We start from the raw sequence: 22,634 nt of genomic DNA, 5'->3' as shown, positions 1-22,634 counted from the left end.
GACAAAAAAAAAAATCGCTTCTCAGCAATTTCATCAGTCATAATGATCCAGATCCAGTGTATTTCTGTGGGGTAAACTAGCAGAAAGACCAGTTTGGGAATGTGCAGGAGATTCTGTAGAAAACAAAGTAAGAAAAAGAGAGAGAGATCAGAACACGGCAATTACTGTTGAATTTTTCATGCTTATAATGCATTATCTCAAGCTGGCACTGCCGTTAATGGCTGTATAAGGTCTCTGACTGGACACCTACATTAATTTTAGAGCTCTTCTATTGTTTTGCTTGAAGCAAAATTTGACATCAACACGATGTTTCACCTTAGATTGAACTTGGTGGGGAAACAACATGAAAGTAAATTAAAATCACTGCTCACTTCCCACCACTTTTGCAATAACATCTTTTTATTTTACACCAAAAGATGTTTAAAATCTTTGGAAGGATTTCCAAAAGGAAAAGTCTATTTTTTTTTAAACTTCCTTTCCTTGACTCCAAGAGGCACCTGAGGTAATACATTACAAGTTTAGGCAATATACAAAAATAATTAAATACACTATCTTCAGTTTGTTTTTACACTGATGAGATTATCTATTGTGTATAATCAAAAGGAGAATAAAATGAGGAGTTGAAGGGTCAGAGCCTGTCTTAGGCTTAGCCTGCACAAACAACTGAATAGAAGGGGAGGCATATTGAGGGAGAGGGAGTTGCATATACTAAGTCTGAAATTCTCATATGTGTGTAAAGTATTTTCCTGTTGGGAAAATACAGCTGTCAAAATAGATTCACAGGTAGTGTGTGAACTGGGGACTGTGGGACAGGAAGAAAGGGCAGAGGTTGAACAAAACCAGCAAAAGTTTGGCTTCCAGATTTAGCTAAAATAAGAGGTGATCTGAATCAGTGCCCAGAATTCAAACCAAACGAGAAGTGAGCTTGTCAAAGGCTTCAAAAAATATTTCCTTTTTTTTTCTTGTTCCCCTGCACTTCCTTGTACTTTGTTCTGTGAGTTAAGGGCCAAGGTAAAATTAAAAGGGCTGATCTTGCATTCTTGTATGTAGACTGACTCAAAGACCATAAGAAATCTCACATTAAGTTGGTTCTCATAAAGTTGCTAGGTAAATCACAAAATCACAGAATATGCTGAATTGTTAAAGTAGTTGGAGTAAGAACTGGAAAATTCATCAAAATCAAGTCTGTTTGATCTTTCCCATAATTAAATATAAAGGAGTTCTTCTAATTTTCTTTGAACAAACTAAAATTTACAACAACTGTGACTGTCAGAGGTTTCAAACTAGTATGGACCAAGATTAAGTGAACCTCTTCTTTCCTTCTTTCTCTTTTTTTCTTGAAGGTATTACATGAAAGAGAACAATTGTGTGGCATTTGTAAAAAAAGTAGAAACAAAAGCCTTGAGACTAATCGAAATGTATAAACTTGAGCATATGTGCAAAGCTTTGCTGGATTGCGCCCAAAGGGTGCAGATATAAAGAGCTACAAGTATAAAATCTTGAAATTACTTCCACATGTGCTATTTAGGTCATTATCAATAGCATTTCAAAGTAAAAGAAGATTTTTCTGCTACCTGTATCCATTCATAGACTTTGTCCAAGATTTGAAAGAACTCTTTGTGAACTATTGTTGATTGACTATTAATTATCTGATTTTTTCAGGACCAGAATGATAAAAAAAAGAGTAAGGAGGGAAATACTATGCAGTGAAATATCTTTTTCTAGTATCTAACTTTGAGGATTAGAAGAAAATCTGATCTACACTGATAGTGTTAAGAACATTCTTGCAGAAATCCAAGTCCTTCAAGTAACATACTTGCATCTTGAAAGTTTTCTCATAAAAACTATTTACTGTTTGTGTTACGAATGTGAGGTCCTTGTGTTTGCTTTCCTACCAAGAACAGAGAAGACAGAAATATTTTTATTTGCCACATCTTCACTTTTAACATTTATAAGGTCTTATGAATTGAGGGACTTTTCTATTTCTGGACAGTTTATTTCTGGATACAATATTAAGGTAGATCTCAATCTCTATCCACATTATTCAACAGTACAGAATTAATGCATGTTACTGATGGGGAACTTGAAGCAAACCCAGCAATTTCTAGGAAATGGCTCTTATTTTATAATCTAGAATGTTATTTATAAAATTAGAAATAATAAATTAAAAATAATAAATTAAAAATAATGAGATAATAATTTATAAAATAACACTAATCTCTGTTTGGGGGAGTGCAACGTAAGAATCCTTAGATAGGTTTCCCATAGTACTTAACAACTCCACCCCACCAAGTAGAATAACTTTTGGAGAGACCTTAGTAAATTTGCCCATAGGAATTTAAAAAGAGTTTTCATTTTATAGCTCAAGTCAACTACAATTTTCCCAGTTTATAAATTTCAATAAAATTTTCAATATTATAAAATGCATCATAGTTATCTGCAGTCTGTTGTGTGATGAAGTAAATAGAAAATACAAATAAAAACATTGTATATTAACTCACATATAGGCAAAATTAAGGCTGCAACTAATACAGTAAACTTCCATAGGTAAGTAAAGATAATGAACTTCCTATTTTACTCATTTCTAAGGCATGTATGAGAGTTGTCCTTAGTGAAGTACATGGAAAGGTATTTATCACCCACAAAGAAAATAGTAAGCCTCAGCAGTTGTGGTTTGTTCAGGACAAATGCACAAGTAACTAAGCTAATGATTTAATAAGACAGTAGGCAAATAAAGCAATGTATCACATTAAAACCACCTGATTACATACTTATGATCTTACATAAGTCTGAACAAAAAGAGTTCAAGAAGTATTTTGTTTCTACTGTGTAATTAGGCAGCTAGGTTTATGGTATTTTGGCAGCTTTAGAATGTATGATTTCTTTCTTTTATATCCTTCTGTTGAATGATAATAATAACAGTAATAGTGCTTATAATAAAGCCTAAAAATCCATGCCTGCCAGGGCTACAAGTTATTTCAGCAGTTGCTGATAGCGATGTTTAGTGAATCTTCTATCACTGACTCCCCCATTTGTGTCTATTCACTTTCAGTGTTATCGTCTCCTCAGCAGGTATGTAATCATTTATCAAAGAAGCCAATTTTTGCTAACACTAGCTTCTTTTTTTACAAACTCCTTCTTTATCAGTATGATATTGTATTTTTCTAAATTTGTTCTTAAATATGAAATATATACCCATTAAAATAAACATAAGATGTTGATGTTGCACAGTATTCCTTAATCTTCTCTGATAATTGATGTACATAGTTTTCTTTTCAGTATTTTGTATTTTATTCTGCAATAGGAAGGTCATGCAGAGATGCTGGTTGCCTTTCGTTTGCCCTTATTTTGTAAACCAAGGGTACAGTTCTGATGCTAGATAGTCAATCTAATTACCCCAGTTTGTCAGCTTTGTTGTATATGCAAAAGGCACATCCAGGTAAATGAATGGAAATGCAGAGGCAGAAACAAGTATTCTTTACACAGAGCATGGCTGAATGGACCGGTGCAGATAGGGAAGCCCACTTTATGCCTAACTGGGCTTCTCAGACAGTGTAAAATAAATTTTGTATTTGCTACACATCTTTTGAAAACAACTGGGCAAACAGGACTATGAAGAAATGTTATGTAGTTATAGCTTCTTGAACTATCTTCTACAGAGGGAATCATTTAAGCATTTGGGTTTGATCTTGGTGTTGAGTCTGGCTCTATAGAAATTGGCCCTTTATGTCATCTTATAATTCTTGTTAAAAAATAGTCTGAAAGCTGTGTGTGCATCTCTGTTACAGGACAGATGGCTATGTGTAAACAAAGCAAATTGCACTTGGTGTGTAGACATACTCATTTTACTGTCTTTTTTCCTTGAGAGAGCTGATACAAATAGTGATACTTACCAGGATAAATTCAAAAATAGTTACTGCTTGCAAGTGCAGAGATATGTATACCCAGTCATTAACTCAGCCAATGAGTACTGGTTCATTCAGAGAACCATTTAGACATACGGCCTTCATGCTTAATTACCCCATTTTTGGGGGTAAATTGAATAATTTAATGTACAACTTAATTTTTTTAAAGTGTAATCCTCAGCACTGAGGATCAATCACATTATTATAACAGTTATTTTGTTATAAAATTTGATGGTTTAAATGTTTATTTCTAAGATGTGGTTTATATAATGCTTTTTTTTTGTTTTTTTGATTGAAAGAATTTTATATTTTATGAATATGTAATGTCTACATTTACTTCTCAATTTCTGACAACATTATAGTCTAAGGAACACTTAGAATTTCCTTTTATTCATAAATTACTCTTTTCAGAAAGCTTCTTGCAACAGATATTTTTACAAGAAGAAGAGATTAATTAAACGATACCAACTGTAAAAGCTTTGTTGCCTTTGGTTTGTAGCATTAATAGTAACATTTATGGATAAAGCTTGGGCTTGTATTAAATCACAGACAGCTCTTAATCCTTTCTTCTTTCTTTGAAATAGAATATAAACAGAGCATTCCAAACCACTTTTGTATCAGGCAGGTGTTCCTGATCTTCTCTTGTCATGCAAAGGTGAGGCGGTATGGTGTTATGGAAGAATACTGAGTCATCAACAAACAAACAAAAAGAAATCCCAATCCACCAACAAAATCTGTAATGTTTGGTTAATATTTAGTTTCTGATAACAAAACACTTGAGGTTTACGTTGTCTTTTCACATTATTAATCAGAAACTCTTGTTCCTGTTTTCCTCCTAGTAAGACATGACTGAACATTTTGTTTACATATTGTTTAGCCTGTAATACAAATGTTATTTAGTCTTTTCTCACAAACTGCTCACACAAAGTCAAAATCCACAAGAAAAACTGTCCAGTTGAAGGTTGAGATTGCCATTCTCATTATTTTAAGAAAAAGAAAGGAAGAGGAGACCAGGTACACAACTGTCCTCTAGCTTTATTGTAGCTTGATGTTTTTTCCAGTGTAGTAGCTGTGTGGAGGAGCGGGAGAGTGGAAAATGGTTAGCATAGAATCATGGCTATACTTAAAGTAACCTCCTTGGATTTGTATGAAATTCTCTTAAAATTAAGAAAACCAAGAACTTCTCCCATTCAGGAAGCAGCTTGTATTTGGCTCAGTATAGTAGTAGTGTATAATGGTCTTCTAGGTGTTTGATGACTTAGAAGTTGGCTATCTCCTTATGTGGAGATAAGGTATGTTGTAGATAAAATAGGATAAATTCTTCTTTCCTATAACAGTTTTTAAAATAATTAAGAGTCAATTGGTAGAGCTAGAGAAAAGCTGAAATGTCCCTTTTCCATGCAGAAGTGGTGATCTACAGTTGGGGGAATCTCATCCACAGGAAAAATATACATTACCCACATCTCTCTGGTTTTAGAAATATACTGGAAGTTATAATTCCTCATTCTTGCTAAATAAATCTTTTCTTAATAATCACTTAGCTGTAGTTTTCGTGCCAGTTTTGAGGAATGCGATGTGTACTTTCAATTGTTTGGTGAAGGTAAGAATGCAGTTCTCATGCTTGCTTGGAAATACATTTTGGACTAAGAAACTGCAGTTAGGGAATATGATATTTTTAACCAAATGTAAGGGTAAAGCAGTACCACCTGGAACAGAACTCTACTGCTGTGGCAGCATAATGGCATTTTTGATTGGAGTTTGAACTAAATAGTATCTTTGAGTTAGAGAGAATATCTTTCTTCTATCTCCTTTCTCATAAGGTTTACAGCAGTGTGAACGTTTGTGACAGAATTAAAGCAGTGTCTTCTTACTTTAAATTGTTCAGGATATACACACAAGCTGCAGTCGAAGTATTTAAAAGTTAGACTGAAATTAGTTTCAAGTCTTCTTAAATTCAAGAAATGTATATAAATAGGAAAATCTTTATTTTGTGATTCATAGATTAACTCAAACTTAGGTGCTGCCGTTAGCATTCTTAAATACAGCAGAAGGAAGCTTAAAATATAGGTTTGTACTTCCTGATGCTTTTTTCATTCTGCTCTGATTATGAATTCTTATAACTGGTTTTGACACTCTGGATGCTTAGTTTGTAGGGAATGCCATTATTTGTGCCTAATACAGAATAAATACTATAGAAGTTTGGTAGAAGTGTGAAAAATATCAATATATCTAATTTCAAGTGAGAAGAAATTCATACAGACCCATCAGATATTCACCAAAAATCAAATAGGAATTTAACATCACCATATTCCCATATATCTGAACATTTGGGAGCTCTCTATGGCCTTAAAGTGATGAATGGTTTTGTATTCCTTTTGGGTCATTTCTAAATAAGTAATATCCCATAACCATTATATTAAATGTGTAGTTCACAGATGGTCTCTTCATATTAACTGATTATCGATCTGTACATGACATCATTCTAAAAGATGATCTTGGCTTGCAACACTCGTACATAAATAAATAAATACAAGGGAAGACTTGGGGTCTACCAGTTTCATCAGCAACCTTCAGAACTCCTCTATTTCTTTTTGTTTTGTAATCTCCAAAATTTACACAATTTCATTCCTGTTTTAGCTTCCATCTCCCTACTGCCTTGATATGGTTACTCATCTAAAAAACTACCCTCTTATTCAATGTTACCATTATAACTGCATAAAACCCCATATTTCAGTAGCCAAGCTTGAAATTCACAGCCATACTTCTTCCTTACTAATATATCACCATTTTGCTATTTCATCTTTTACAAGTCACTAGAAATGACTCAAAATACTGGTTATATAATTTTACCTGTATTACTGTGCTGCTCCTTGAGACATTTATGTAAAAGGGTCTCTTTACCTTAGAAATTTATTCTTTTTATTTTTCTCCTTCTTAATTCAGTTTACCTTCACTAATAGAGGTAGATTTTACTCTAATTTTTTAACAAAAGGATGAAATATGAGACTGAACCTTACATCTATAAATGCCCAAGTCTAAGTAATATTTGAAGTCCAGAAGGTAACAGAATGATCAAAAGGAAAATTTATCAAACATATCCAATATATATTTTAACAGAAAAGTTGCCTTTTTAAAAGAAAAAAAGATTATCAAATAATTAAGTTTAAACAGATTTGTTTAAACACTGCATGTTGCAACGGATCTTTTTCCATGTTGCCACTGATGTTTTAACACTTGTTGAGTAAACTGGTATTAATATAACATTAGGAAAATTTCCCCTCCTGAGAGGAAATCTAGCGAAACAAAGTAATCTTTAATGTTTTATATTAATTTATTTAACTAAAATGGCTGATTAGTTGTTAAACAGAACAGAGGTTAATGATCTTTGTTATTGGTATTATAAAAATTAACAAAGAATAAAATAGGGTTAATGATGTATCCCATTGTTGTTACTATCCCATTATTGTTATTATGGAGAATAAATGCATGCTGTTGTCCACTACACTGAAAAAATGGGCCCCAAGCTGTGAGTAATTAGCAAAATTATATTACTGTCTGACCATATGCCGTAACTAATTACTCTCATTAATGTGCTTTTCAGTGTGGGTCCTACGTGGTTTAGGTAGGTTTCCACCTTTGTATGTAAAAACTGAAGGAAATAAACACATATCTGATTTAATCCAACTTATGTATTAAAGCTGTTATTTATTGCATAAATGGAAAGTGAAACAGGAGTGCACAGGATAAAAGGTAGGAATTTGTTCTTCATCTTGTCTTTATTTTCCCTTTTGTTTTGAATATCCATATTACAGCAAAATGTCCAGAATAAAAAAAAAAAATTGACTCATGACATAAAACTATTTATTATTGGGTGTTTTTGTTATGTTTGTGTGTCAGCCCAGAACAAGACCTTATTGTGCTACACTCTTTACAAACAGAGAATACCAGATGGTCCCACCTCTAGAGAGTTTATAATCTGAATCAACAGGGTGAATGATGAGGCATAACATAGAACAGTAGTGTGAACAATGTGATGGCAGCAAATGTTACATTAGTTCCATAATTTCTTACTGAAAGCAAGGAGGGAGGGCTTAGTATGTTTACTGGTGGATTACGTCTAAGATGACGATGGTGATCCTATTAGCACTTTGTAGCACTGTGAATAGTTTTTTTGATGAAGACACTGCGAAGCAGCTTCATGGCTGCACACTTCCCCTCCATATTGCCCCTGCAGCTCTGTTCGAGGGCATAGAAAGATGCAGAAGTGAAGAAAAGGGTAACTGATACGGGTGTCAAGCTGAGATGAAACTACTATAGGGGAAGGACAAGTTAGAACCAAACAGCTAATAATATTTTTAGCCTAAGAAAACTATCTACTTTGGCCACTTCTGTTTTATTCTGCTGGATCTTCTCGTTGGTTTGCTTCTGTAGTTTTACATTAAATGGTCAGAGGGAGAAGAAGCCACATGAAAACCCTTACTGTGGGCTGAGCACCACCCCTATGGGTGGTGCTCCAATTCTCGTGTGGTAGGAAGAAGAAAAGGCTCTTCTACTCTCTGCAGGTGCAATTCCAGTTTTGTCTTTTGACAAACTGTAATCTACAGGTGGAATTCATATGGAATCTCATTTAATCTGTAGAATAATCTAAAAAGTATTTTACTCCTCCAAGAGTTCAAGGCATGTATTCATGCTTCAGGTGTCTTCTCCATTGTTTTTTCTGTCCCGAATGATTTCATAGGACAGAAACCTGGTTGAATAACCAGTCCCTTTAGTTAACTGGTCTTGGTCCTTTAGTTAGTCATGAATACACTCCAATGTTTTTCTTTAACAAACAGGTAATATGGAGATGCTCTAATTGATTGCTTTGCAAGAGTAGGTCCAAGGCAAATATAGTACATCACACATGTCTTTCTGAATGCTCATAATATTAAAAATCCAGAAAAAACAGAAATTTGCAGAGTTCTTAGGGTTGTACATGAAGACATTAGTGAAGATAAATGTTTCTTAAAAAATCTAGATATATTTTACAGAGAATCAAGGTGGTTTTTTCCCTACAATTTAATCTATGCAGGGAAATAATTGTTTCATTTTTCTGAAGATGGTTCATATTTCATCATCTATGTGAATTAGACAAATATTATCTTTTGTTGGTAATTTCCAATAGTTTTGTCATAAAGTGTAAAACCAGACTGGAATATAGGCATACAGGTGTTTTGTACAGCTTCTCTTGGTGTGTAAACTAAGAGATGCTGAATTATAAGAACAAAAAATCCCATGTTTGTAAACAATTTTGCTGAGAGATCTGAGTGAGTTCTCTGGGTGGGAGAGTTTTCTACTGTTCCATGGTTGTATACTGTAGGGGACCAACTGTGGAAAACACTAGCAAGTGGCATTCCTCAGGGGTCGATATTGGGACTGATGCTGTTTAACCTCTGTCAGTGACATGGGCAGTGCGATTGAGTGCACTCTCAGCAAACTTGCCACCACCACCGAGCTGTGTGGTGCAGTCAACACCCTGGAGGAAAGAGATGCCATCCAGAGGGACCTTGACAGGCTTGAGAAGTGGGCCTGTGCAAACTTCATGAAGTTCAACAAAGCCAAATACAAGGTCCTGCACATGGTCTGTGGCAATCTCAAGCACAAATAGAGGCTGAGTGGAAAATGGATTGAAAGCAGCCCTGAGATGAAGGACTTAGGGGCTTAGATGATTGCTGTAGGTCTCCTCCAGCTGAAACAGACTTCTATTCTATTCTATTCTATTCTATTCTATTCTATTCTATTCTATTCTATTCTATTCTATTCTATTCTATTCCATTCCATTCCATTCTCTTCTATTCTATTCTTACCAACAGCCTTTTCATTCACTGTCGTGTCAGAAAAAATAAGAAACTACAAAAATAAGAACCGACAAATCATAGTCCTGCTTTTCCCTACTGTTAATGAAAGTAAAGTGTATGAGTATACAATTTAAATTGTATTTGCTTAATTGAAAGAGATAATGCTAAATAAGAAAATAGGTAGTGAAATAAGGACCTAAGTAAAAAAAATTCTTATAAATCAGTTTTCAATAGTTCTCCCAATTTATACTTTACTTATTGAACAATTAGGCCCAAGTTTTAAAAGAATGGTAAGAATTTGTTTTCAAAAGAAAATAAATTTTTGTAAGTTTTGTATTCTTGTGTTTTGTTTTATCAAACTAAGTTTGTATTAACAACTTTTTTAAAATTTAACTGTAATAGTTATCTTTTCTAGCATAATGAATCAAAAAAGCAGAGACATTTAAAAAACCCTACATATATTTCAGGTCTGTTAAAATCAAGCTTTATGTAGATGGATTATGTAAGTATCTTGAGTAACTTTCGCTGGAGGCATTTTGAGGTAAAGACAATCTCAGAAAGAAAGACAAAATATAAGAAATAGAGGATGTCTAGTTTTAATTTCTCTACAAGAATTACAAAATAATTTGCAGTAGGAAATGTGGACTAAGGTGAGGTTGTTGATTGGTGGGTAGTATCTAACCACTGAAAATTTCCCTGCAAATATATTATCACTGTAATATATTTTAATGAATTATTAATTTTTAGAGAATATATATTACATACTGTAAATTCTTTTTTTCCAGTGACTATACATACATGTGTAAGCATAATTCCCTATTTTGAACAGCCACATTTTTGCTGAGTTCCTCATTTCTGATTGCTGCCAGGCAGGTTAAATTCTAGTTCAATCTAATCACTATCATTAAGGAACATGGAGGCCATTCAGGAAACTGCTACATTATCCTCTGGGTAGCATATGGATTTTTATTGCCTTTTGTCATTTACCACGTATTTATTTAAGAATATTTTTTATAATTTGTCAGCACAGGAAACCCTGACCATTGGGACATCTATACCATATTACAGTACAAAAGAAGAGAACCTAGTATGACTGAAACTATAGATACATCTGCAATATGAGCAAGCAGAGCTGATATACATTTTATAACTGTTAGCCATTCCTTTATGAAATTATCTGCTTGCAAAATATCTTGTTTTGTTTAGTTTTCTAGCATAAGGTAATGGAATGCCAAGTATCAAGAAAGATAACAAGGAGTAGACTGAGCTATTCCTATTCCTTTTTCCTTTACACTGCACCTACCTCTCTGGATGGTCCTAGAAAAAGAACAAGAAAGATGTCCTCAATATAAAGACTACACTGACTATTTCTCAGTAATGTCAAGCCAAATGCTCAACCTGTGTTTTTTGACAGTGCTGTTCACTCTTTTTGAATTGTGAAAGACAATTTTCTAAACAAATATTTGCATTTATTTGATTAATGGATACTTGCAAAAAACATATTTTGTCAACTCTCTTTCTCTGTTGAATACCATCTATTTAAGTCAGTTTTTTACAAGGCAATCCATGAATTATTTTGTTAGCTACAATATTATTTGTGCAGCTAAAGTATTCCTTACCTTTTTAAAAATACAGGAGGGTATAATATACTAGGTATGATTTTTGCAAAAGAGTGATTAATAAATTAATTGTAACATATATTGTATCACTGGAGAGGACCCACTCCAGATTTTCTGTACTTAGTTAAATTTAGTGTGTAAAAATTAGCTTTCATGTGAGTTTGGTCAAGCATCTCTTGCTGTTAATATGACACAATCAGGATTTTTAAGTTTTATTTTGGGCTTTGTGTTAAAGACACAGATGTAGTTTCAATAAGATTGTAAAAATTACTTGCAAGGTGTCAGATCTTGACTTGCCTTGAATAACCTTGTTTCCAGGATGAGGTGATTAATACCTTCCGATAGTTAGTCTTTTACCCACTTGTGCTGATACTACTGAGAGGCAAGAAATTTATCTCTGTACAAGAGTCTGGGCACCCACACTGTTAGTCTCTCATTTGCAAATCTTGACAAAAGTGAGTTGACAATTTTTATGACATTATTGGTGATTCTGAATGAACAGATACAACCACAGAAAAAAACCATCATTTAGTGAACCATTTATTTTACTTGTACAGCAATTATTTAATTGTTCATGTTGACCAGAATGGAGCCACTGTTTTCAATGCTGATGTGTGCTGTATAAGTGGAACAGATAAAGGCAGAGAAAATTCTTGAATGGACAGCAAGAGCATCTATCTAGCTGGGTCTAAGGACTTAAAACTTCAGCAGTATTCTCATCATGTAACTCACCACTTTAATCTTACTTTCTCACTGTCATGCTGGTAAGGTACTTAATGCTTCCATGCAGCTATTTCTGTATAGTCTGCTTTGCTTAAGCAGACGTGAGATATGCCTGTTTCTTACTTCATCTGCATATTATCTGTGGCAACAGGCTCCTCAGTTCAATGAGGCATTTTGACACAACGACAGCATAAGTTATGACAATATTTTTTTTTTTTGCATTTGTATTTGTTGCAGAATATTTTTTGAAAAGTGCATGCATTCCACTTCAATTTATAAAATCATCTCCTTTTGCTTGTGTTTGAGCCTCGGTGAAGATATTGTCTTGGGTAAGGATGGTCTTAAACATTTGTTAGGCGGTGTTTTGATTCAGAAGTCGTAATGTTTTGCACCTGAAAACATGCAGAGTTATGCAAATATGTGCATTATAGACAGTTTTAAAAGAAGCTGGCAGTTACGATGTCAGCTGAGTTATTTCTCTCATAAACAGACTGTTAGGATATTCTGTATGAAGGAACAATACTGGAGAGAACATTTTATGAGTGAAGGAAGAGCAGTAACTCAGGATATCAAAGAGAAGATATATGATTTTATGTGATATATGTATTATATAATATCATTGTTTAGATGGTGTTTTATTTTTGTTCCCTATAGTCAGTCTTTTAATTGTTTATTTTCCTGATAATTTTTCAATTTTTTCCTTTGTAATTAATGAAGACCAGCTTTCTTCATTAGAATAATAACATTTGCACAATAGGTTAGTGTTTCTCCCCATGGATGCTACAAACAATAAGCTTAAAAGTAGTCAGAAACATGCAAGCAGAATCAAACATCCTTATATTGAACAGTACATTTTAGTTAGGCAGTGTTACGGTCACAAAACCAGTGAACTTTAGCAACGAATATTCATAGGATTACATTGTCTGAAGGGGGCTGCCCCCTCCTCAGCCGGTGCAGGAACAACAGAGAAAAAAAAGAAAAAAAGGAAGCCGTGCCGGAAAACCATTAGGGCTGGTGGGGGCGGGTAGGGCTCAGTTTTTTCACATTTCTCTTGCCTATACCTGGGTGTTGGGGACTGCAGAGAGACCCCATGCCACTGCTGCTGAGTGCCTAGTCCCTGCTGGCCGACCGAACCCAGATCCATCGCCTAGACCATTGGCTTGATGACATTCCACACCAAAGCCAAGGGGACGTGGGACTGCGCTGCAACTGGAGTGATTTGGGGTCATCCCCCGCACTGCCACAGCCGCCACCGCTCTACCCGCACGGGGACTGCCACCAGGCTGCAGTCCCTCACTTCTCGCCCCAGCCGTCTGGAGAAAACAAAAACCAGCAGAGCCCAAGTCCAGACAAGCCAAACAGGCAGTGCCAGTACTGCAAGGGTGGTGGTTTTAGTGGGGGAGACCCTCCACCTTATTTGTTTTCTCTTTTGTTTCCGGAGGGTGGGGGTGCCATGATTGGGGTGGATTTCCCATTTTGTGGGTAAACCATTCTCCCCTGTATCCTTGTTGTTATATCTATTTTTCTTTAATAAATTGTTATTCTTTTTTCACTTATATGAGGTTGGGTGTACATTACCTTCCAAGTTAAATGTGGTTGGACTGTATTTATTGAGTTTGGACTCAATAGGCTCACACCATGCAGTTGTGAAGGGTTTTCCCCTGTTACTCAATTAAACACATAGTGTCACTGGAGATGTTCTGAGATACTTGAGACATTCACGTGGAGATGGAAGGTATGCCACAAGACTTATGGAGTTAATAACTGCTTCTGGAGTGATGGCTGGAGGCAAGGTTGAAACCATAAAGCACCTAAAATGGTAGAGATCTACTCAACAGCTATATTCAAATCCACTTTTTTAGGCAGGTGTCCCCTTCAATGTCTTTCTTTCTTTCTATCTAAGCCTGGATAGAAAGGTTACACATCTCTGTAACTGGAAAAAAAAAAAAAAAATCTCTAATGAAGTGCTATTTACTGCTTTTTGGATTCATTTATTTTGCTGTATTTCTTGGTCCTTTTCAAGAAACCCCAGTGAGCCAGTACTACTGAGAAGCAAAAAAATTATAGCACAAGTATAGGAGCAGTCCATGGCAAACCATCCAAAATTAGGTTCTTACTCTGACTTACAGTCTGAGGTCCAAGTTTGAAGGAGAAGATGTCTTATTTTCCTGTGTTTACGTGCAGGGGAGACTAATCTTGTGTTGAGACAAGAAAAAAATAGCAGAACTCTTGTCCCCCACTTTTCCCTTAGTCTTCCACTCCCGGTTTCTGTGTCTTTCTAGAAAGATATTCCCATGGGAAATTGGAGAAATCCTGCAACACTACGCTGAGAATGATAGGTGTGCTATAGCAGGGAGTCAGAAAATAGAGATTAATGAGAAGGAAGCAAAATGTCAGCAAATCTCTGTCAGGACATCTATGCTATCTACAGGAGGAAGTGAATGATGGGGAAGAGGGATAAAGTGGGTTCATTTTTTGCTTTAAGAAGGGCCAGCGGTGACCTCATCCTAGGTTAGTAGGATGCATTCAGAAATGAGACATACTTATTCATTTCTCTCAAAAATTAAATGTTCACTTTTTTGCTGCTGCTGCCGAAAATAATTAACCTTTTAAAGAGGGCCAATGTAGTAAAAATTATTAACAAAGGGCACAACAGAATTTGAAATTTATTTAGGAGAGGCAAGGAAATATAACTTCGTATTGGATAAAGAAGCAGGAAGATTTAGACAATTTGACAATGTGTGTTAGTCTCTCTCCAAAATTTTTTACAGAGGACCTTAGAGTACTTTATAAATGTTAGTGACACTGATCTGTAAGTTATATTTGCTTATATTACAATCAATAAACATAGGCCTATATTCTAAACATACATAAGTCATAAATACTTATTTTCCCTCATCAAATAGGTCCCAGGCAATTCTAGTAAGATATTTTAAAAATAGATCACTTGGCAGTAGCACATAATATGCTGCAAGATGACAAAACTGATATGGTTTATTCATTAAGAGAATGAATAACAACTATTTACTGTACCTACTGCATCAGCTAACTGACAACTAGAAAAAAAAAAAACAAACTAGTGTAGATAAACACATAGTTATAACATCTTTGCAGTTAAACCGAAGTCTACATTTTGAGACACATTTTTTGGATCACCCTAAATCTGGAGCTTTCCATCATTAATTCAACTCAAGCAGAAATTTTGGAAACTGTTATGTGTTATTGCAAGGTGTATTTTTAATCTGGGGTCACTACACGGTAAAGACAAGGAGTAGTACACAATTTGACCTGCTACAGGAATTCCAGATAAAACCCCAGAAGTTGAGTCAGAGATAATCACAAAATCTGGAATCTGCAATAACAAACTGTTCATATATCTACCTGTCAGCTCTCTTCCTCTAAGGGAGGGACACAAGGTCACTGAAATGGCCACTTTCCACCCTTTTTTTTTTCCTGGACTTACAGTGTATAAATGGAGAATCAAATATTTACATGAAAATGCTTTTCCATGAAGATTAAGTGATTTTAATTCAAATGTTTGTTGGTTAGCTTTTTTGTACATTTTTACATGTTTGCATAAAAAGTAATAAGCTAATCAAGGAAATACAGTTGGTACTCTTCTTAAGAGTATTTCCACTCTCAAGAGTGTTTCCAAGTTTAATTAAAGGAATATATTTCGATTAAATGAATCAGGTATTATTTTTTGTATTAAATTGAAATGAGACTGCGTGGAAGGAAAGACAGAACCACAGAAATGGAAGGCGGATCACTGAGTTCAGTAGAGCAGTTCTGCCTGGAACAGTACAACACATAACATCACTACCCTCCCAGTCCTATTTCCTTATACATTTAAAAATTATCTCAAATCCCTAGATCCAAAAAGATTTTGGTTTAAGAACCCTAACACAGTCATGGTTGTGGCTCTTCAAGATGTAATTAAGAGATGTAATGTTTATTGTCTAATAACAATGGTTAAATGGATGGATAGTGTTAGGTTGTGATGCAACAATACCTAACCCTCAGACTTTGTTATTTTCAGTTTTCTGAAGAGAAAAATGTTGAAATAGTTAAAATCAAACACTTTTATCTGTGTTTTTCTTCATTACTGGGAGACTGATTATGTTCAGAAACAAAAGTAAATAAACTAAGATCTTGGATCTGCTAGAGTGTTGTCTAAGCCACGTTCAGTAGCACTTTGCCTGCAAACTTTGGAGAAGAACCAGAAAGGAAGGTGGAAAAAGAAATGTTGCTTTAATTAAGTTGGGTAATTTGAAAGTGTATTTGTATATTCCAGGTGTGTTGTGCAGTAATACTTCTGTGAGGTAACTGAAGAGCAGAAATGATTGTGTTGCTGTGCCTGTGCTTCTGCCTCTCATACAGTCTGGATATTTTACAGAGTTGTATTTATTTATCAGTGCCACAGCTGGCTTTAGGACAGTGTTATTCTCATTTTTCAGGGGCAGGGAGGGAACTGTGAACTGTCCAGGTTCACACAGGACATCGGTGCAAGAACAGGCAATTGAGCTCTATTCTCCTGGGCCATGGCATTGGCAATCAGACAACTGAACACAACTTCCTTCTCTTGAAGCCTGGACAGGACGCAGAAACTTATTCATTTGGCAAAGGGGGAGGAGAACCCCTGCACCCCTTCCTTATTTTGTTTTTACTTTGGAGGGGACAGTTGCAATTCTCATGCAAGGCAAGGTTATTTAAACTTGATGATGAGCAGCCACATGTTTTTCAGCATTTCCTGAAGTTTGTAGGGGGTGAATTCCAGACAGAGCACAAAATCTATGTCGTCCCACAAAAAACCAAACCAGTGGCTTTTACCAACATATACAGTGATTGTTAATAATAATTAATTGTTAGTCAGCCTGCATATCCATGTACTATAATTTATCTTCATATGTGTATAGTATATCTTCAAAGGTAAAATAACCAGTATGAATAGCATATGTTCAATGAAAAGGATTTTGTTCCTTTTTTTTTTTTTTTTAACCTAGTGTCATCAAGATACATTAGAAACTTTTAATAGTTGAAAGGAAGGTCCATTGTTTTGAATGACTTCATGATCATACTATTTATAAAACTGAATTTGTTTTCCTGATTTTCTGAAAAATGTGTCTTCCTGGTTAAGTTAATTTTATGTGTATGTAATATACTGCTATAGTACAAAAATAGAGTATGGTAGTAATATTTCATACTTATCAGTGTCAGTTGTTTTTTTTTTTTCTGGTTCTATTAAGGTAGCACTGTTGTTTTTCAGATGTTGACTCCATAAATATGAGACCACAGGCTCCCTGGGGGAAAATATATATTTTTCTCATACACAAGATGTGGATCTGTATTACCTTTGTGGGTTTAATACCTTTTCATAACTTAAAAAGTCAGATTAATTTTATGCATTTGAAGAAAGATATAGAACTTTCTAAGAAATGCAGTTTAGCTAAGTTTTTCTGTGAAACTGAGAATCCTGGTTTTACAGTCTAAGGTATATCTTGGTAGTCTTTTGTGTTTGTTACTTCCAATCAAATTGATTGTATGCTGGTATATGTATTTTTGTGTAATAGATTGTGCAGTGTGCTTTGTAATGAGCTGAATTTCAGTAGCAGTTAAGAGTAAGTCTCCGAATGGAAAAAGCGACAAACAGAAAATGTTAATGATATGTGGGGTGACATGTAATAGTATTGTGTGAAAGTGATTGCATTTACTTCAATGAATACTCACAATGTAAGTCCAAAAATTACACAACACTTCATCAAGTTGTTTCTTAAAGCTCTGACAAAACCAAACTTTCCTGTCATGATATCCACTTATGTTCAGTGGTAGTATGAAACCAGAAGTTAGTATCTACCCGCTGGACCATGAAGAATTTTTCAGTAAGGTGCTATCCAGTCCCCGTGAAAATTCATTATGTTCAACAATTACTCATAATGCTGAGTGAATAAGTATGAAGGAATTTTATTCCAGCTTTCCATTCTTCTATTGGCCATTCAATTCCTGTTGTAGCCACTACAGAGCATTTCCTTATTTGTTTGATTGTTTTTTTAAATGAATACAAAATAGACTTCAACAGTTATATAGAGAACCTGGAGACAGATACCACCATCACTGAGGAAATCATATATGAAGAAAGTTATCCATCTTTTGCATACACGTAGCCCTATCCTTCAATACAGATAAGTTATTAGGATTCTCGTTGACTTCATTCCTTGTATTCCTCCTTCTATTGTAGATTTTTGAGGATCTTTTTTTAAGTGGAGGACAGGAAACTTACAAGGAAATGCAAATAAAAAACCCCTGTTTCTGATCTTTCTTGTTCTTAATGCAGTTAGGTCCAAATACTTTTATATTTTCAAGTCAGTAGATTTGAATTATTATATTTGTGGGTAGGAAGTAATGCCAGCAATCTAAGTATTGATAAAATAAAACAGTACCTACATTTGTCTAAACATATCATGTGTTACTAAACTGTAACAAATGAGGAGGGAAGAATTTCTTGATTTATACAACTCCTTTCTCTCGTAATAGCACACTGCTCTAACCTTTGTACATTTTGGTAAGTAATGCCACAGAATTGCCCTCCTCATTGAATATAGGATGCTGTAGTTGAGAGAAACACAAGTATGGAAAAAAAAAGTCTTAACTCACCTGGAACATTTTAGTCTCAGTCATCTTATCCTTTTTGAAAGATGAAATCTATCAGTCCTCACAATGTTATACTATGCAGAGTGACTACAGGGGCTGCCATCTTTTTAACACCCCTTCTTGAAAACAAATTCTTATCATTCTGTTGTTGAACACATTTCAGAAGTCATTAAAAGTAGCTAAGCAATTGAATGTAGCTATCCCTTACTCCATGTATTGAGTGTGTGTGTAGGTCTATCTACGTATCAGATTTATGCTACTGTAATATGAATCAGTATTATTCTTCATGCATAATCAACAGTTATCTCATAGGCTAGCACACCCCATACATTAGAATAAATTAAGGGATAACTTCCCCTATGAGCTGGAATCAAGCTGGATTTCTAGAATGCTGGAAAATCATTACTTTTCCAATGGTTAAGGCAAATTTTTTTCACATTGAAAACCTAGAGATATAAACAATTTCTGGAGGAGAATGATTGACTAAAATGTTCCGGCATCAGTTTGGAGGGAAGTAATAAATTTATTAATAAAATTTTGTTCAGGAAGAAATTTTGTGCTTTATCGTAATTACTGATAGTTATGTAAAGGACCTTCCTCTGTATTTATGAACACTATGAAAAGTGGGATAAGATTTTCTGGAACTTTGTTTTGAGTGACTTTGTTGAACTCAGATTAGTTATGAGGGAGGCCCATCTGAGAGAGAAGGCACACCACAGAACAAAAGGGATCCATTTTTTTCACTCTACTGTTTGAATTTCATCCTTTCTTCTTTCATCTGTTTTCATCTTATGGAAGTGATTACAAGTGCTAATGAAACATTTGTTCTTGCTTCAGGCAGTCATTTTCTGGTTAACACAAGAGGGGTATCAAGCATCTGTTTTGGTATTATAGGAAGTCAGCAGGCTGGGGTCACATATTCTTTTCTCTTATACCAACCTAGCTGCAACAATTCTTTTTCTGGTACCTGAAATACTTATTGCACTATTTTATTTTTCTGTCTGCACCTCTTACATGAACTCCTTGTCACTAATTTATGTCAGGAAAAGATATAACTCTTACAGGTGTTTCCAATTTAGAAGCCAGTCAGAAGTATTTGAAACTTTTTTTTTTCTTTTGGGAGCTAATTCTAGTCAAGTTGAGAATTACAGATGTGTTGTTTGGTTCAAGAAACAAGTGGTGACTGATGAGTAGAAGTAGCATTTGAACCTGGGACCCAAGGAGTACAGTTCAATAAATTGGGGTATCAGTCTACAGAGAACAGTACTGTTTGAAAACATGATTTCTTTCATGTTGGCTTAATTTTTCAGAAACCATAACCAAACATGGCAGTTCCAAGCCATTCATTTCATCAGTCTTATTTATCAAAAGAAAGTCAGAGAGTGCTTTTGGGCCCGTGTTTCTCAAGTGTTGATAATTATGTGTATAGACAGAACTGATTGTGTTACATAATAGACCCAGTGGAACTGGGAATACTACCGAGATTTAAAGGAAGTACCCTTGAGAAGACACAAGGAGTGTGTACCAGGCAGATCTCAAATATTTCACCCACTAGTATGAATTTTGCTTTTGAGGAAAAAAAATGTATTAATCACCACTGCTCTTTTGTTATGGCACAATCAGTTTGTCATTGCTAATTTGAATGTGGAGCACTTCTAGTGCCTATTTTCCCTAAATTAAAGTTGGTGCCAATTAGCCATCTAGAGGAGAGAGATTTGCGAAATCTTTTCTAGAAATGAACACACGAGAACCGTGAGGCTAATTAGTAGAAATACTCTCCTGTAATCCAGCTGTTTTATGCAATGCGAATAACTTTTACAAACATTCTTGCTCTGAAACTGATAGCAAATGCTGCTAATTATGTGCCTGCATTTGCATAAAGTCTGGTGGTCAATGAAATGTGTTCCAAAGTCTTATTACAAAGCAGATTAGTATACAAATATGCCTATTCATTAGGCAAACACAAGTTCACGAGATGCCTTCATTTTCTCATACCTAATATTGGAGGAAAACATTTGGCTTAATTAAGAAATATCTTTTACTAGAACATTCAGAGCATAGAAAAATTAGGGAAAAAAAAAACAACTGTGGGCTTTTTTTTAATATGTGGAAAAAGAAGAATAGGCCTAGAGAGGAAAAAATGAATTTCTCAAATGAAACCTTAAAAGCTGGTTAATTGTCAGCATTTTCCAGGGTTTCTTTTCCCCCAAGTTTGTCCTTGAAAAAAATCACCAAATATTTCCTAATCAATTCCTTATTTGGGAGCACCTTTTAAAGCACTGGATTTTTTAAACCATGATTTTAATTCTATGACTGAGTATTGTTGCTTAATTAGATGACTGTGATCTTTAAAATCAGGCTTCCAATGCAATAAATTATAAGCATGAATTTTCTTTATATAAATAAACCATTATAGTTACATGATGAATATTTCAAGTTTTAAAACTTCCAAGCAACTTTAGATTGAAAAAATTAATTCCTTTATAAAACCACTTTAAAAATCTTTCAAACTTCTCAAAGATCTCTTATGTTATTAATATTTCATTAAGTATGCCTGTTAGCAAACTTGGAACATTCCTGGAACAGAAAGACAAAATGAATGCAAAGAAAATCAAAGCATGTTAATAAAACTGAAACACAAATATACAGAAATCCTGTTTCTTTGACTATCATGCAGGAGCATGTAAAACTGAGGACCAGAATCTAGAGCCCCTTAGTGTATTCTTATTATTCTTAACTTCACCATTATGTAGTCCTACTCAAATTAGTAAAAACACATGCGTATATAGTGTTAGCTTCAGCAAAAGACATCAATCCTACAAAATTTTATGCTTTTAGGTAACAATTAGACTAATTTGTTTTAATCATAGTATAATTCTTAAACATGCTATTGAAGTTTATTTTCAGGATCTAGACTCACATCAAATCATTAGGTTTTAAAGTGTTTTTTGAATATGTTAGATTTTGTTAAGTCTATTAAGAAGAGTTTTAGGGAGGAGAGGAAGTGTTTTTAAACTGGACAAGTTTCTCACACATGCTGTCATATTTAGAATACTGTTTCCTGACATAGCACTTTTTCCTCCTGCAGAATATGACTTCACATTTCAGTAGTCTTCAAACTCACAGGCACATGTCAACTTCACCAGCTGCTCATTAATTTATGTATTTTAAAGAAGGTAGGGAAATGCAGAAAGCTTTTCTTATTGAGTGAGTCAAGTATGCGGTGTGAAGGCAATAATGAGGAAACATAATGGGTTAAGAGGAGAGAACTCCCACACTTAATTCCTTCCTGTTAGATGAGCTCCTTCATCATAGTGTGATCCTTGTAATGCTCACATTTCTAGCACAGTGTTTCTTATTTTAAAAGAGCTGTGATTCATTGTATGGAGGCGGAGAGAGAACTGAGGAGCTTTTGCACATTAATGGTTTTAAATGAGGAAAAACCCCTTTTTTTGTTGCCTCTTCTTTTTTGGTAGAATTTTATGAGACAGAGTATTTAAGCATGATGGTTAATTTTATATCAAATTTGATCCTGCCACCAGTTACTTTCTTCTTCTGCAGGCTGCTTACTCTGTCACCAAGTATTAGATGTATTACCCACAGAACAGTAATTATATTTGACACATAATTATTATGGTTTTGATGACAAGAAGGCCTTTTCTTTTCATGCTTTCATAACATATACTCCTGAAAGTGCTGGCTTGCTGAATACAGTTAGTTTAAAAGCACTTGGATTTAAATGGAACCCTGGGACAAAGAAAGAACTGAAAAGAAAGAGTGAGCACATTTGAAAATTCCACAGATGATCTCACACAGTCGATTTTGAACAGGAAAGAAAGCCTTTAAGTGTTGTTAATGCAAAAGGAGAAAGAGCTGCCTGGTTGCAGCCATGCCAGATCCCC

The sequence above is a fragment of the Myiozetetes cayanensis genome, unplaced genomic scaffold, assembly GCF_022539395.1.
Source record: "Myiozetetes cayanensis isolate MyiCay16 unplaced genomic scaffold, myiCay2020 scf6-25, whole genome shotgun sequence".
NCBI classification, from domain to species: Eukaryota; Metazoa; Chordata; class Aves; order Passeriformes; family Tyrannidae; genus Myiozetetes; species Myiozetetes cayanensis.
Note: the sequence above shows the minus strand (reverse complement) of the source record.